This window comes from Hemiscyllium ocellatum (assembly GCF_020745735.1).
Source record: "Hemiscyllium ocellatum isolate sHemOce1 chromosome 27 unlocalized genomic scaffold, sHemOce1.pat.X.cur. SUPER_27_unloc_6, whole genome shotgun sequence".
Classification (NCBI taxonomy): domain Eukaryota; kingdom Metazoa; phylum Chordata; class Chondrichthyes; order Orectolobiformes; family Hemiscylliidae; genus Hemiscyllium; species Hemiscyllium ocellatum.
The window spans coordinates 559,755-576,279 of NW_026867515.1; the positions used below are offsets into that span (position 1 = coordinate 559,755).

The window sequence follows — 16,525 nt, forward strand, 5'->3', positions numbered from 1 at the left end:
TGATTTTTCAAATCTCAATAAGGTCATCCCTCAACCTCCTCCATACCAGTGAAAAAGTCCCAGCCTCTCCCTATAACTAAAACCCTCCAGTCCTGGCAAAGTCCAAGTAAATCTTTACCGAACCCTCTCCAATAGTTTTCTTCCTATTATAGGGCCACCAGAACTGTACTCAGTACTTTTTAAAAAAAAAAGTGGTCTCACCAACATCCTGTACAACCTCAACATAGAACAAAAAAAATTTACAACCCAGGAACAGGCCCTTCAGCCCTTCAAGCCTAAGCTGATCCAAATCCCCTGTCTAAACCTATTGCGCAATTCCTGAATCTGTTTCTCTCTGCTCTCCACCTACTCATGCATCTAGACAGATGCACCTTTTCTTTTTATAGATATTTTTATTGAAAATTTAACGTTTTTACAAGTTTACAAATTAAGAAAACACAAGTACAAACACTAATATACAATTAAATCTTAAATAAAATAGCCAAAACCTGTCAAACAAAGAGAGATACAGAGAAGAAAAAGAAAAAAAAGACAAAATTCAACCACTGTATTCATGCGGGATTCCTCTCCCAAGGGGCCCCGGACCAGCCAGAACTGTTACCTCAACTGGATGAAAGCCCTTGAAAGAATGGCCAAAATATCTGTATCTATGTAAGTCAAAAAGGGCTGCCATTATTTATACAATAATTCAGTTCTTTGGTGCACCATATTTGTAAGGAAGTCAAGGGAAATACATTCCATGATTAATCTGTGCCAATTCGGAAGTCCGAGAGGGCCCTCAGCCACCCAGTTTACTAAGATATTTTTCCTTCCATAGAAGAGGAGAATGGAAAATAATTTCCTCCTGTGCACATCCAGAGAAGGTAAGCTCGAGAAGCCCAGAAGAGGAGATACTGGATCTACTGTAATTTCCGTTCCCAAGATTTCTGTCAGGGCGTTTACTACTTTGGTCCAGTATTTGCGAATCTTATGGCATGTCCATAAGCGGTGTGTAAGAATGCCCACCTGTTTTACATTTGGGACACATTGGAGATGCTCCTGCCCTAGATTTTGCCAATCTTTCCGGTGCCATATGGGTCCTATGAGGTATCTTCAACTGAATGGTCTGGGTTCTGTTACAAATGGCGATTTTTTTGGCATTTTCCCAGATGTCATTCCACATTTCTGTAGAAATTTCCAGCCCCAAATCCTGATCCCATGTTCTAAGCAGACGGCCCATATCTTCTGACACGTCATCACGTAATAAATGATAAAGAGTTCTGACCGAGGGTACACCCATTGGCCACAACAATGTTCTCTATCTGATTTATAGAGACTAATAGCGTAGTCTTCTTCTGTATGTAGTCTTGAATTTAGAAGCATCGAAAGAGGTCTCCATTAGGTAATCCAAATTTCTGATGAAGCTGTTCAAAAGACATCATGACCCCCTTCTCAAACAGATCCCCCTGGATCTCCAGGATTTGAATGTGACATCTGTAAGCCCTGGCTGAAAACCCCATGCCCCCACTATATGAGTATAGGGGGATGTTTTATGTGAATTACCCTTGTTTTGCCACATTATATTCCAAGCTTTGTGTTTAGTACTATAGGGTTTCTGTAGTGGTCCGTAATGATTTTCATCTTATCTAAAAATAAGAGGTTAATAAGAGGGCACTGTACTTGAGAAGCATCGACGTCCATCCAGATTGATTGGGTCACGTCTGACCTGCAACTGGCTATGTAGCTTAACAAGGAACTTAACCTGATACTTCCTAAACTCTGGAAAATTCAGCCCTCCCCCCTTGCCTGTGGAAGCTGTAGCTTCCTTAACTTAATGAGGAGCCATCTAGGATTCCAGATGAAAGAACCCAGCCAACGATACAATCTGCGCAGTGCCGGCCTTGGCAGCATCACCGGAAGCATTCTCATAGGGTATAAGAGACTGGGCAAGACATTCATTTTAATTAGGGCTATTCTACCTAGCCAGGAAATTGGAAGGTCGCCCCAACGTTGAAGGTCCTGTCTTAACCTTTCCAATAGATGCACAAAATTGGCCTTGTATAGCTGACCAAATACTGGGGTGATAACCGAGACCACTGAAAGGGGAAGTGGGACATACTGGTGAGGCCACCCATCGGCATGGCCTCCGATATTGAAAAATTAATTTTGTAGCCTGAAAATTCACTAAATGTATTAATAACTTGGATTAATGAGGCATGGACATCAGAGAATTACTAAGAAAAAGATCATCATCTGCATATAGGGTAATTTATGCTTACCTGAACCAACCTTCGGGGCCATTATATTAGAGTCAGCCCGTATCGCTTCCGCTGATGGCTCAATTATTAGCGTGAATATCAACGGTGAGAGGACATCCCTGACAGGAGCCCATACCCACAATGAAGCTATCTGAGCCTCACCCATTTGTGATCACAACTGCTTTGGGATCATCATACAGTGTTGAGACCCATTTGGCAAATACGTTTCCAACGCCAAACCTCTCCAATGTATAGAACAGGTATGATCATTCAACCCTGTTGAATGCCTTCGCCGCGTCCAATGAGAATACTATTCCCAGTATTTTTTCCTGATGACAGACTTGATTCACATTCAAGACCCTTCTAATATTATTAGATTATCTATGGCCCTTAATAAACCCAGTCTGCTCCTCTTATGATATATGGCAGTACCCTCTCTCGCCTCAATGCTAATGTTTTCGAGAGAATTTTAAAAATCTACAGTTAGCAAGATGCACAATCTTCTGGATCCCTTCCTTTTTTGAGAATAAGGGAGATATTCACCTCTTTCAGTGAAGGCGGGAGGAAATCCTGACTTAGGAGTAGTTGTACATGCCCATAAGTGGGCCAGCTAATACTCCTGTGAACTCTTTGCACAATTCAACCTGAAAGCCCTCTGGCCAGGTGCCTTACCACTCTGAAGTTGCCTGATTGCTTCAAGTATTTCCTGGGTTGTTAGGGGAGCATTCAGGGCCGATACCTGTTCTGGGGTTAAGTCCAGAAAGGCCAGGCTTTTAAAAAAGGACTGCATCCTCCTGGCTCTATCTTCACAATCCTGCAATCAGAATAAAACTTTCTGAAGATTGTGTTGATCCTTTTAGGATTGTGAGTCAGAGTACCAGCATTTCCCCTGATAGCTGTGATAGCTTGAGGGGCCCTTTTTTTCCTTGCGAGAAATGCTAAGCATCCACCAGGTTTATCGCCAAATTCATATAATCTTTGTTTTGCAAATAATATTTTCCTCTTTGCCATTTGGGTAAAGGCGGTATTCAGAGCTGTCCTAAGGACTGTAATCCTTTGTAATTTGGCAATAGAAGGTCTGTTAGCACATGCTGTTTCAGCTGCTTTTAAGCGAGCCTCAAGTAGACACTGTTGTTCTCCCTTTAATTTTTTCTGGGTCACCGAGTATGAAATGATCAGATCTCGTGCATAAGCTTCAATAGTCTCCCACATCACTGACGGGTTACTAGTCGAACCTGAATTAATTTCCAAGAAAGGTTTAAATTCTTGACAAAAATATTTTACAAATTTACTATCCTTCATTAAGAAGAAATCCACATGCCAATGTCAGGAGGATGCCTCACTGTTCCTAGCCTTGATTTCCATATACACAGCAGCCTGATCAGAAATTATTATATCACCTATTTTACAGGATGATATGGAATTTAAAAAAGTCAAGGGGGCAAAAAACATGTCAATTCTAGTGTGACATTTATGTGGATTAGAGTAAAAAGAGAAGTCTCTGCCTTGCGGGTGGAAGCACCTCCACACATCTACTAATCCTAATTCTTGATTCAAATCCGCCAATTGTCTTGATCTGGGGGATACACCCGCAGTACCCTTGGGTATCCTGTCTATTTCCGGCTCCATAATGCAATTAAAGTTTCCCCCTATAATTGTATGATGAGCACAGAGAGCCATCAGTTTGGAGAAGGCTTCCATTATAAATTTGAAAGGATGCACCGGGGGACAATACTGGTTTAAAATCCCATATTCCTCTCCATTTATAAGGGCTTTAATTCGTATATATTGTCCAGATTCATCTTTTATCTGACTTCGGATTTTGAAAGGGAGATTCTTCCAAATAAGAATGACTACTCCCCTACATTTTGAGCTGAAGGAAGAAAAGGCAGCCTGATCAAATCCACCCTGTTGTAATTTCAAATGTCCATTATCCAATAAATGGGTCTCCTGTAGAAGAGCTATATTAACCCTTTCTTTTTCGAGGTTTGATAATATTTTCTTCCTTTTGATTGGGCAATTACTCCCCTTGACATTCCAGATGCACCATTTAATTGAATGACTCACCATAATCATCCAGACAAGTCCGAGACCCTCAGGAGGAGGAACACCATCCAAAACACCGAGCATAGACTATAGAAAATTCACAAAAAGAGATTCTTTATTACACGAATATCATAAAAAAGTTACTTCTAAATAAAAAAACAAAAACATATTTCAAGGGAGATTTTCCTCCTCGTTTCCGGGGGCATCACTTCCTTTCCCAACCAGTGCCCCACACTCGACCCAGGCACCCCATAATAAAAAAGAAAATTCAAGTGTACGACCAAGCTAAAGTTAAGTGACTAACCTACCACCCTCCTCCCCACCCCCCCACCTCTAGATATATTTGGTGATGTTAATACCACGTATAAACATATAAAACTATAAAATTACAGTCTCAGCAGATAATAATTATGGTAATACAAAATAAACAGGGGAAAACAACCCTGCTTTAAAAGAAAGAAAAAAAATAAGACAAAGCAGAGACCCCTCCTCACCTACATCTACTAGACTACCCGGCCTAATAAGCCCCCCCTCACTACTCCCCGGAGATAATATTAAGCAATAAAGTAATAAAAGAGAAAAAACAGGAGAAGGGGGAGGGCAGAACAACATCATTCACCACGAGTTAACTCTTACAATTTATCTAAGAGAGTCCAAAAATTCCTTGGCCTTCTCCGGCGATCCGAAGTTATACATTGACCCTTCGTGGCTAAAACGTAGCGCCGCTGGCTAGCACAGGGAGTACTGAATGTTTAAATCCGTTAAACGCCCTCCTCTTTTGAATCAGAGCTGGGGAAAAGTCTTGACACAGCATAATCTTGAATCCTTTGTGAATCATGGCTTGGGGATCTTTCCCAAGATTTCTAGAAGCTTCCAGGAGCACCTGCTTCTCCTTAAAGCACTACAGCCAGAACCGGACCAGATGGGGGTGCTGGTCCAAGCTGGCCTGTGCATTGCAACCCGTTGGGCCCATTCTACCCTTACCTTGCCTGATCCAGCCTTCAGATTCCATAACTGCGGAAGCCACTGCTCCAGAAGCATTGTAAGCTGGCCTTCCTCTTCCCGTTCAGAGAGGCCCAGCAAACGAATATTTTTTGGACGACGTCGAAAATTGAGGTCGTTGATGTGATCGTCCAAGGCCCGGACTCGCTGTTCGAGAGTCCGGACGCGACCCACGGCTGATTCTGCAGCAGCATTGGAGGTTGCGGCCTTTAACTCCGCCCCTCCGACTCCATGTCCGATTCTTTCAATATCTCGGTCATACTTCTGCAGCGCAACGGAGAGCGACTCCCACCTGTTCCTGGACTCTTCTATGAAGGGGTTGATCTTCTCTTCAAGCTTAGAAATCACTGCAACAAGGCTCGCCACCATAGTTAAGTCCCCTGGGGCAGCTACAGACACCTCTGCTGCAGCTGGGGAGGGATTCCTGTGTGGTGCGAGCATTCTTTCCTTTAGTCATTTTAACGGGGCACTAAACTGCTCAAGTTTGGTGCAAAATAACTAGCTGTATTTAAATAAAAGCTATTTTAAATGATTTGGCAGGTGTGGTGGAGGCAGACAGCCCACTTTGCCTGAGTCTTGGGCAGAGCACTACAGACTCAGACTTGCTGGGTCGCCACCATCTTGGATCTCCCCGCCCAGATGCACTTTAAATAAATCGAGAGCCCCTGCCTCTACTTCTGATGGCAATGCATTCCAGACATCTATCACCCTCTGAGTAACGTACTTTCTGTGAGCATCTCCAACATGATGTCCCAACTCCTGTACTCAGCAGGTGAACAATGAAGGCAAGTGTGCGAAACACCGTCACCCCATCTACCAGTGAGGTAGCTTTCAAGAACAATGAACCCAAAAGACCCGCGGGTCTCTGTTCTGCAACATGACCCAGGCCCTACCATTACCTGTACAAGTCTTTCCCTCCTTTATTTTAGCAAAATGCAACTTCTCATTTTTTTCCATACTTCTCTCATACACACACACACACCATCCTCTCAACACTCTCACAGACTCATACTCCATCACAAATCACACTTTATCAAGCATGCACACATGCAAATACACATTCACTGATGCACAGTCTTATACACAAACTCACTTACACACACACTTTCCTGATGAAGGGCTTTTCCCCAAAACGTTGATTTTCCTGCTCCTGGGATGCTGCCTGACTTGCTGTGCTTTTCCAGCACCACTCTAATCTAGACTATTCCATAGATTCATGACTCTCTGGGAAAAGCAGTTCCTCCTCATCTCTGTCTGAAAGCTCCTCCCTCTAGCCTTGAGGCCTAGTCTCACCCACCAGCAGAAATTACCAGACAGGGTAGGGCTTCACCCCCACAGTGCAATGACATTGAGAAGATGTTTCCATTGGTAGGAGAGACTAGGACCAGAGGGCACAGCTTTAAGAATAAAGGGAAGACCTTTAGGAACAGAGATAAGCGATGTCTCCTTTTTTGCCGACAGCGAGGAGCATGGATAATGTGTTGGTGACACCAGCGAGCAGGTGCGCTGTTGTTCACACCGAAGAGCAGACACAATATGCTCTGCGGCGATGCTGATGTTATTGACAGATGTTAAGTGTTCAAATGCCAGTAGGAGAAATAAAGGGTAGGGCCACAGTTCTTTTTCCCCCCATGTGGGTCAACATTTTATAGCTTTTGCATTTTGTCTGGCTGCTCACTTTTTTTAAAAATGTCTTTTCGTCAGTGTAAGGGTGAGATTCACAACTAGAGGGCAGAGGTTTAGGGTGAGAGCAGAAAGATATTAAAGATACCCCATGGGGCAACTCTTCCATGCAGAGGGTGGTGCTTGTATGAAATGAACTGCCAGAGGAAGTAGTGGAAGCCGGTATAATTGCAGCATTTAAAACACATCTGAATGGGTACTTGAATAGGAAGGGATTAGTGGGATATGAGCCAAGTGCTAGCAAATGGGACAATATTAATTTAGGATATCTGGTTGGCATGGACAGGTTGGACCGAATGGGTCTGTTTCCGTGCTGTAAATCTCTATGACTCTAAATAAAAAGTTTATTTTTCCAAATAACACCAAATCCATGTTAACAAGGCTGAGTGCACCATATGCTTTACTAACCATTCTCAACAGGTCCTGCCCCTTCAATGACTGAGGAACATATACATGCTGGTGCATAGTATCCTTCACTAGTATTTACACACTACCCTCAGCAATTGCACAAGTAACAGTGAGGGGTAAACAGCACAAGGATTAAAAAACAGTGAGGGGTAAACAGCACAAGCGCCAGTAAAAGCAGATGGAAAGTGAGTGTAAAATGTGACTATGACAGGACAGGCCCCACATTCCTTCCCCTCCGTCCCCCCCACAACCTGCCTCACCTTTCACCTCCCGGGCCCAGTACCTTCCAGGTGGCCCCATAGTTGACACAGGGGCCGCCCCACGACCAGTAGAACTCCACCACCCAGGCGGCCGACCAGTTCCCAAACAGGCCCTTAACCCCATCCGCCTCCAGAATGGTCACCGGCTCCTGCCTGCTGTACAGCCGGCCGGTGTGGCCGTGACACAGCAGCTGCACCAGGAAGGCGGCGGTGACCAGTGACGGGGGTCTGCCCCGGGCCGCACGGCGCCATTTTCCTAACGGCCGCCGCTTCCCCGCTCGAGCGACTTCTCCTCCCAACCGCCTTCACCCCCGCGTGACGTCTGCACGGGGGGGATGGGCGGGGCCGGGGGAGCCTCACCGTCACCAAGCAACAGCCACCTCGCGCTACAACTGCTCATTCACAAAAACAAACTCTCCTGTCTCGCTCTGCAGCTGCAGGGGGGACACTGCCACGTTTCGAGGAGCCCTGTCTACATTGGGAAAGCTCACGGCTCCATTTAAACAGATATTCCGACATCTAACGGAACGGCCTCATATCTAAAGGGGTAAATCTGCATTTTAAAGGGACATAGACATTTTAACGGGTATTTCTGCAAATACAGAGATGTCAATGGACGAGATTATATTTCAAAGGGATGTGGCACATTACATATGAAGATATCCCTTTGAAAGTGACGCAGTTATATCTAAATGAATCTACATTTCGAAGAGACTTTGCCCTATTTATTAGAGACAATGTGAATTCTGTCTGTGTTCCAATGTTGAGTCAAAGTGACATTTTTCTTTGAAAAGCTCTGCATTTAAATTACATTCTTGAGAAGATGTAAGTTAGGGAGAATTGGCGTTGCTAAATTACCCATAGTGACCAGGGATGTACAGTTTTGGGTGGATTGGCCATGGGAAATACGGAGTCAGGGGTTGGGTACGGGTGGGATATTGTTCAGAGGGCCAGAGTGAAATAGATGGGCTGAATAGCCTGCTTCCACATTGTCGGAATTCGATGACCCTCCCCATAAAGGAGCATTTTATCTGCATCTATCCTATCAAGCCCCTTTCAGAATTCGACTGGTTTCAATAGAGGTATACAGCACAGAAACAGACACTTCGGTCCAATTCATCCATGCCGACCAGGATTGCAAACTAAACCAGTCCCACTTGCCTGCATCTGGCCCATATTCCTCTAAACCTTTCTGTTCATGTACCCATCCAAATGCTATAACTGTACCTGCATCTATCACATCCTCAACAAGTGCATTCCACATGCAAATCATTCTCTTTCAGAATGTTGCCCCTCCGGTTCATTTTAAATCTCTCTCCTCACATTAAAAAAGTCCCCCGAGTTTTTAGTTCCCCTACGCTAAGCAAGAGCCATTTGCTTTTCACCTTATCTCCACTCATGATTTTATCAATCTCACTGAGGTCACCCCCCAACCTCCTGGGCTCGAGTGAATAAAGTCCCAGCCTCTCCTTATAACTCAAACCCTCCAGTCTTTACAACATCCTGGTAAATCTTTATTAAACCCTCGCTAACAGTATTCTTCCTATTACAGGGCCACTAGAATTGTACTCCGTACTCTGAAAGTGGCCTCACCAACATCCTGTACAACCTCAACATGATGTCCCAACCCCTATGCTCAGTGGTGTGAACAATGAAGGCAAGGTTGCAGTAGGTTTGATATCCAGACGTTTCATTACCTGGCTAGGTAACAACATCGGTGGCGACCTCCCAGTGAAGCTCTTGTCTCCTGCTTTCTATTTATATCTTTCTCATGCGTTTGTTTATGGCATTGTGGTTGGCATACCAGGCCTCTAGGAATTCTCTGGCATGTCTTTGCTTAGCCTGTCCCAGGATACATATGTTGTCCCAGTCAAAATGGTGTTTTTTTTTCCATCCGTGTGTAGGGCTACGCGGGAAAGAGGGTCATGTCTTTTTATGGCTAGCTGGTGTTCGTGTATTCTGGTGGCTAACTTTCTTCCTGTTTGTCCTATGTAGTGTTTGTGGCAGTCCTTGCATGGAATTTTGTAGATGATGTTGGTTTTGTCCATGGGTTGTACTGAGTCTTTTAAAAGTTTGTTAGTTTTTGTTTGAGAGTGTTGGTGGGTTTGTGTGCTACTAGGATTCCGAGGGGTCTTTGTAGTCTGGCTGTCATTTCTGAAACTTCTTTGATGTATGATAAGGTGGTTAGGGTTTCTGGGGCTGTGGTTGGTCTGCTTGTCATGGTTTGTTCTTGAGGAATCTGTGCACTGTATTATTTGAGTATCCGTTCTTCTTGAAGACGTTGTATAGGTGGCTCTCCTCTGTTTTCCGAAGTTCATCTGTGCTGCAGTGTGTGGTGGCTCATTGGAACAGTGTTCTGATACAGCTTTGTTTGTGGGTCTTGGGATGGTTGCTGGTGTCGAAAGAAAGGACAACGGAGAACTACAAACCTATGTATACAGAAAACTGACAAACTGACCAAATACTTAACTACACCAGCAGGGGCCTGCAGGTCAAGGCCTCTCTGTACATGGATGACATTGCCGTTTTCTGCTCAGATCCATTGAGCATGCACAGACTCGTGCATATGTGACCAGTTCGAATGGGCATCGGGGGGCCAAGGGAAACCGAAGTAAGAGCGAGGCCATGCCCTTCGGGAACTGGGCTGACCTATCCTCGGTCCCCTTCACCATCAGGACTGACCACCTGAAGGTGCTGGGTAGTTGGTTCGGGGGGCTGGGGCGTGCGCCAAGTCTTGGGAGGGGTGTATCAGCAAAGTGGGGCAGTAGAAGTTGCCTACACGAGAAGTATGTGATGGACACCTGGAAGTACTCAAGGATGCCCTCAAGAACAGGGTATGATGCTCAACTCATCAACCGCCAGTTCCAACGTGCCACAGCAAGGAACCATAATGACTTCCTCAGGAGACAGACACGTGCTGCAACTGACAGGGTACCCCTCGTTGTTCAGTACTTCCTGTGCTAAAAAATTACGCTATGTTCTTCGTGACCTGCAACACATTATCAATGAGGATGAGCACCTCACCAAGACCTTCCCAACACCTCCACTACTTGCCTTTAAACAACTGCCAAACCTCAAACAGATCATTGTTCGTAGCAAACTGCCCGGCTCTCAGGACAACTCAATAGAACTCTGTCACGGTGGACGCTGTAAGATGTGTCAGATTGTGGACATAGATACCACTATTACGCGTGGGAACACCTTCCACCTTGTACATGGCAGGTACTCATGTGACTCAGCCAACGTTGCAGACAAGGATGCCCAGAGGCATGGTACATTGGGGAAACCGAGCAAAGGCTACGACAACGGATGAATGGGCACCGCACAACAATTAACAGACAGGGGGGTTCCCTCCCAGTTGGGGAACACTTCAGTGGTACAGGACATTCAGCCTCGGATCTTCGGGTGACCATCCTCCAAGGTGGACTTCGGGACAGGCAGCAGAGGAAAGTGGCCGAGTAGAGGCTGGTAGCTAAGTTCGGTACCCATAGGGAGGGCCTCAACCGGGACCTTGGGTTCATGTCACATTACAGGTGATCACCATTGCACTACACACACACACACACACACACACACACACACACACACACACACACATATTCCAACACACACACTCTCACATACACACAGACACAAGTACACACAGACATGCACACACACACTCCCACACGCACCCCCTCACAGACACTCTGCGCTCACTACACACACACATTCTCACAATCACAACCCCCACCCCAGACAGACAAAGACCCACATGCACACATATATTTTGTGGGGTGAATTTGTACTTGCAGAGTGACATCGCACTTTGCTCAAAAGCTGCATGCATTCATGTAGAACTCTGAGTTCAAAAACTGCATGAAGTTATATAAAACTTGGTTATCTCACCTTTTGGATTAGAGTCAATCTAAACATCAGGTCATAGACAGAGAACAAAGGGGGCTAACACCTTCAACATATTGTCTAGCTATCACCATTGTTAACAGCTAACCCGAGAATGCAACTTTTTAAAACGAAAGGGTTTTGTGATTTACACATGAAAGAAGTGAAACTATCACTGTATTCTAACAGATGAAAGGCTTAACAGACAATGAATTTTTCAATGTATAATTTCAGTTACATCACACTGCAAATTTTTGCTATAAATTCTGTGTTACGATCGAGCCCTCCACAATCACCTGATGAAGGAGCGTCGCTCCGAAAGCTCGTGTGCTTCCAATTAAACCTGTTGGACTATAACCTGGTGTAGTGTGATTTTTAACTTTTCCACCCCAGTCCAACACCGGCATCTCCAAATCATGACAGCTTATAGGTGTCAGCATTATGTTGTAACAGTGATGCTATCAGTGAATAAAGGGGATGACGAAAATTAAACTAAACTCTAAGAGGGTATTGTTCCAGGCTTCCAAAGAGTACAATCTCCAGGACAAACCAAGAGAGAGGCTTTACAGGTCTGAGTCCATGAAGGATTCCCTGGGCCACCTCAAATCTCCACTTTAACATGGGAGGTAGGACAAAATAGCTTCTGCTTGGCTAACTCGGTGGGAACTGAGTCAGGCAGATACTGGCGACTCAGAACAAACAAGGATCCACAGACTGACGTAAATCCGGTGAAAAAAATTGCAAATGCAGAAGTAACAATGTGAACCTAACCATTGATCACAGAAGTAACGGTTTGACCCCAACCACCAGACAGGACAAATACGATTCCAAGAACAGGTTGTCTACAAGAAATTATGATAGGCTAAGTCAAAAATGCACAAGGACCTTGCAAGATCTGATTGGTTGTTACTATGTGATCATGCTCAATGTCTGACTCAAAACAATGTACATAAGTTCTATACAAACTCTGTAAAAGTCGGCGGATTCTTTTGGCACTCTGGGGCATACTCATCAGTGGCTCAGTGGTTAGCACTGCTGCCTCACAGCACCAGGGTCCCAGGTTCAATTCCAGCCTCGGGAGGCTGACTGTGTGGAGTTTGCACATTTTCCCCATGTCTGCATGGGTTTCCTCCCACAATCCAAAGATGTGAATTGGCCATGCTAAACTGCCCATAATGTTAGGTGCATTAATTAGAGGGAAATGGGTGGGTGTGGACTGGTTGGGCCGAAGGGCCTGTTTCCATACTGTTGAGAATCTAATCTAAGCCTTCTGGGCTGATCAGAGTCTACCGACCCGGCCGTATCAAAGAATAAACTATTGCTTGTGTGATTGACAAAGAGTCATTTCCTTATTGACCCATCCCAGAAATCGGGATCATTCGAACAGCCAGACAGGTAATGGTTAATGTCCCCAGGATGTGGGGAGCAAAATAAGACATCAAGGCATTAACACCAACATCAGGGATAAACTGAACATACAGACATGACAAACATTAGTGGCAAGCCAGAATCACAGATGTACAGCACAGAAACAGTCCCTTCAGTCCAATTCATCCTTGCCGACCAGATATCCTAAATGAATCTAGTCCCATTTGCCAGCAATTGGCCCATGTCCCTCTAAATGCTTCCCAACATATACCCATCCAGATACCTTTCAAAGGTTGTAATTGTACCAGCAGCCACCACTTTCTCTGGCAGCTCATTCTTTACACACACCACCCTCTGTACATCGGAGTTCCCACTTAGGTTTCTTTTAAATCTCACCCTAAACCTGTGAGCAACCCCAGATCAAAGATCTTGTCTGTTTACCCTCGCCATACCCCACATTATTTTATACAAGGTTGTAGGGTCACCCCTGTGGGATATAGGTAAAGCAGTGTTACTTCTGTAACCATAATTGCTTCTGCAGGGTAAATGAACTAACGCCAAGGTATAGCTGTTTCAGCAAAGAGTGGAGTTAACAAGAGTGAAAACTATGTGAAGGAAATATATAATTGCTTTTGTATTAGCTAAAATGTGCATACAAGAATGAAATGCGCCTGCAAACAATGGTAGATATTACAGACAAACAGATAAAGGTGCTGTGAGGCGAGGGGGTGTATGTTAAACTAGATATGCTCGTACAAACAGTTATAAGCATCTGTTTCCTGCTTCTACAAAAACAAAAAAAACACAATCAAGGAGGACAGAAGGCTCAGTGTCGGCGAAACATGGGAGGAAATGTTTTCGCAAACAAGGAAGCACCTGGCAGTGAAAGAGGATAAACGCTAACACTTTGTTCACGCACATGGCCGGATAAGGCAAGAAATAGACAAGAGAAATGGGCGCCACCGGGAAAGAATGGAAGGACCAACCGATCTTTTGCGGGTCAGCTTGGAACATCAGAGCGGGGGAATGGGAATGAGGGAAGGAAGCTGAACGGGCTGGAGCCAAAGTGGAGGAAGAACAGAGGATGCAAAACCGGCTTGAAGCTGCAATGAGGAATATTGCATGTGCTGTACTTGTACCTGTTGCAGTTACTGGTGGGAATCGGGTGCATTTTAAACATCAAAACAGAAAAGATATCCAGCCCTCTCCCTTCCCAATTTCTATCCTTCCGTCCCTCCTCACCCGGGTAACTAAGACACATACCTGAGTTTGCGGAGTCTCCTCCCTCCCTGGATTCACTCCAGTTGCTACAAGTGAACAGTTTCCCCTCCTCCCATCTCTGTCTCCCTCCCAGGATGAAGAGTTACCCAGAGGGAGGGAGATTCACTTTGAAACTGACAGGGCCACTTCCGCGTTGTGACGTCACAAGGGGCGGGGCGAGGAAAAGGGACGGTGCAGGGGGCGGGGCAAGACCGACAGCGGGACGCCGCACTGCGCATGCGCTGCGCCTGCAGCAGAACGGGAGGAGAACACACTTTCCAAAACCCCCTCCCTTCAGAGAATCCCCACAGTGTGGAAGCAGGCCACTCGGCCTCACCGACCCTCGCAAGGGTCACCCACCCACACTCATTCCCCTACATTTAACCCTGAGTCATGCGTCTTACCTGCACATTATGCCTAATTTAGCATAGCCATCCACCCTAACCTGCACATCCCTGGGCACTATGGGGAATTCAACATGGCCAATCCACTTTTGATGAGAATGGTGCTGGAAAAGCACAGCAGTTCAGGCAGCATCCAAGGAGCAGGAAAATCGACGTTTAGGGCAAAAGTCCTTCATCATGAATAGAGCCTGCAGGGTGGAGAGATAAATGAGAGTGTTATAAGTGAATTCTGTCTAGGTATTCTAAATCTCCGGAGAATAGTCCCTGACACTCGGCTAACTACTCTACACTAGGGCTATGATTCAGATCAACCGAGTTCTGCCTCCACACTCTGCCGACCGCGGACTGTCCTTTAACCCTTGACTTCAAGGGAGACTGTCCACAAGGTCCCGTCCTAGGAGGCGAACTCCAAGCTGTCAGCACCAGCCCTCATCCCCTCCGGCTACCGCTTTTCCCGTGGCAAATCGAAATGCTGCGAGACACACAAATGAGCAACGGATGTTTATTTCAAACTTGCAAGTTTGGGCGGCTTCCAAAAAATAAAGCTTCGGAAAATCGCGCCGGAAGATTTTACAGCACTGATATTTCTACATTATTTTTACATGTAAAAACATTAATGACAATTCCATTGGTTAAAACATTTCACGCTTTTCTCTGACAACGCTTTGATTATCTGTATGTTTCTAATATTCTGAGCGCTACTATTGTATCATGGCCACCTGTTTCTTAAACATTACATTATTTTTCTCTATCCCAGGCCTTGGTTATCTGTATGTTTCTAATATATTAAGAGCTTCTATTGTATTATTGCCAAGGTTACCTAGCTTCATAGCAGCCTAGTTTTAATTAACAGCTTACATCAGTTTCATTAAGGTTACAAACCGCCATGTTTTTGACATAACAGTTTCTCCCTGTTTCCAGGCTAACTTACATTCAGTCTCACAGTTCACCCTTACTTATTAACCCTTAGTTAAACTGCAGAAATTACATCACCCATATCAAGAGGAGGGTGTGGGTGGGGAAAAAGTAGCATAGAGTACAATAGGTAAATGGGGGTGGGAATGGAGGGGATAGGCCAGATAGGAGGGTGGATTGGCCTGTTCGGATCCGAACTCTACTGGTTTAAAGATGGTCTGGAATCTGTGTAGGATGAGTTGGTTACGGAGGCAGGCACTGAGGAAGCAAATGTGGCTGTGGTAGTGAGTCTGTTTCAGGACATGGTTGAAGAGCTTCAGGGCAGAGGAAATGATCTGAGAGTTGCAGTGGGAGAGGGACTCCCTGAGATTCTTGTAGAGAGAGGAGGAAAACTTCTTCAAGGCAGGCATCCTTGCAAGGGTTAAATCAACTAGGTTAAAAACAAGGACTGCAGATGCTGGAAACCAGATTCTAGAATCACACAACTCCAGGCTGTAGTCCAACAGGCTTCTTTGGAAGCAGTAACTTTTGGAGTGCTGCCTCTTCATCAGGTGGCTGTGGAGGATAAGATCCTAAGACACAATTTAGAGCAAAACATTCCAGTGTCCTGCCATTGAAATGGTATATTGAACAAGCCTGGATTGTTAAGTCTTCCACCTTTTCAAATAGGTTGCAGGTCTCATTACAATGTAAATCCCAGAACTTCTTGTTGTCACCTTCTCGAGATAACAAGGTTTTATAGCAAAAGCACACATCTCAGCTCAGACAATGCATTAAAGGTATGAGATCAGAGTCTGCCTGTATCCCAATCTTGTGTCAGACTGGTTCTGTTTCCAAAGTCGAATTTACAAACTATTACATGTATTGACTGCCTGTAGATTTTTTCTTAAAAAAATGCACATAGAATGTATCTGCAAATATACATCCCCACACACATACAAACAAATTTGTTGGGTGAATTTGTACTTGCAGAATTATGTCTTACTTTGCTCAAAAACTGCATGAATCCATGTAAGATTCTGTAAGTCAGTTTAACCATTGTGGCACAGACAGTCTCACA

At 44.9% G+C, this 16,525-nt stretch overlaps 1 protein-coding gene across 6 annotated transcripts in view; it reads right to left on the bottom strand.

Annotated features, from left to right (window-relative positions):
• The window catches only part of LOC132808475 (gastrula zinc finger protein XlCGF7.1-like), a 506,159-nt gene that overhangs the window by 17,698 nt on the left and 471,936 nt on the right, over positions 1–16,525 (bottom strand). The window contains exons 1-2 of one of the 6 annotated variants that reach the window (XM_060822142.1): positions 14,551–14,738; positions 4,305–4,370 (exon numbers count right to left, since the gene is read on the bottom strand). The gene's annotated coding sequence lies outside the window, so the exon portion shown is untranslated. Of the gene's footprint in view, positions 1–4,304; positions 4,371–7,636; positions 7,918–14,149; positions 14,314–14,550; positions 14,739–16,525 lie in introns of those variants that run through there. The other 5 variants (XM_060822139.1, XM_060822140.1, XM_060822141.1 and 2 more) reach the window with 5 other exon arrangements.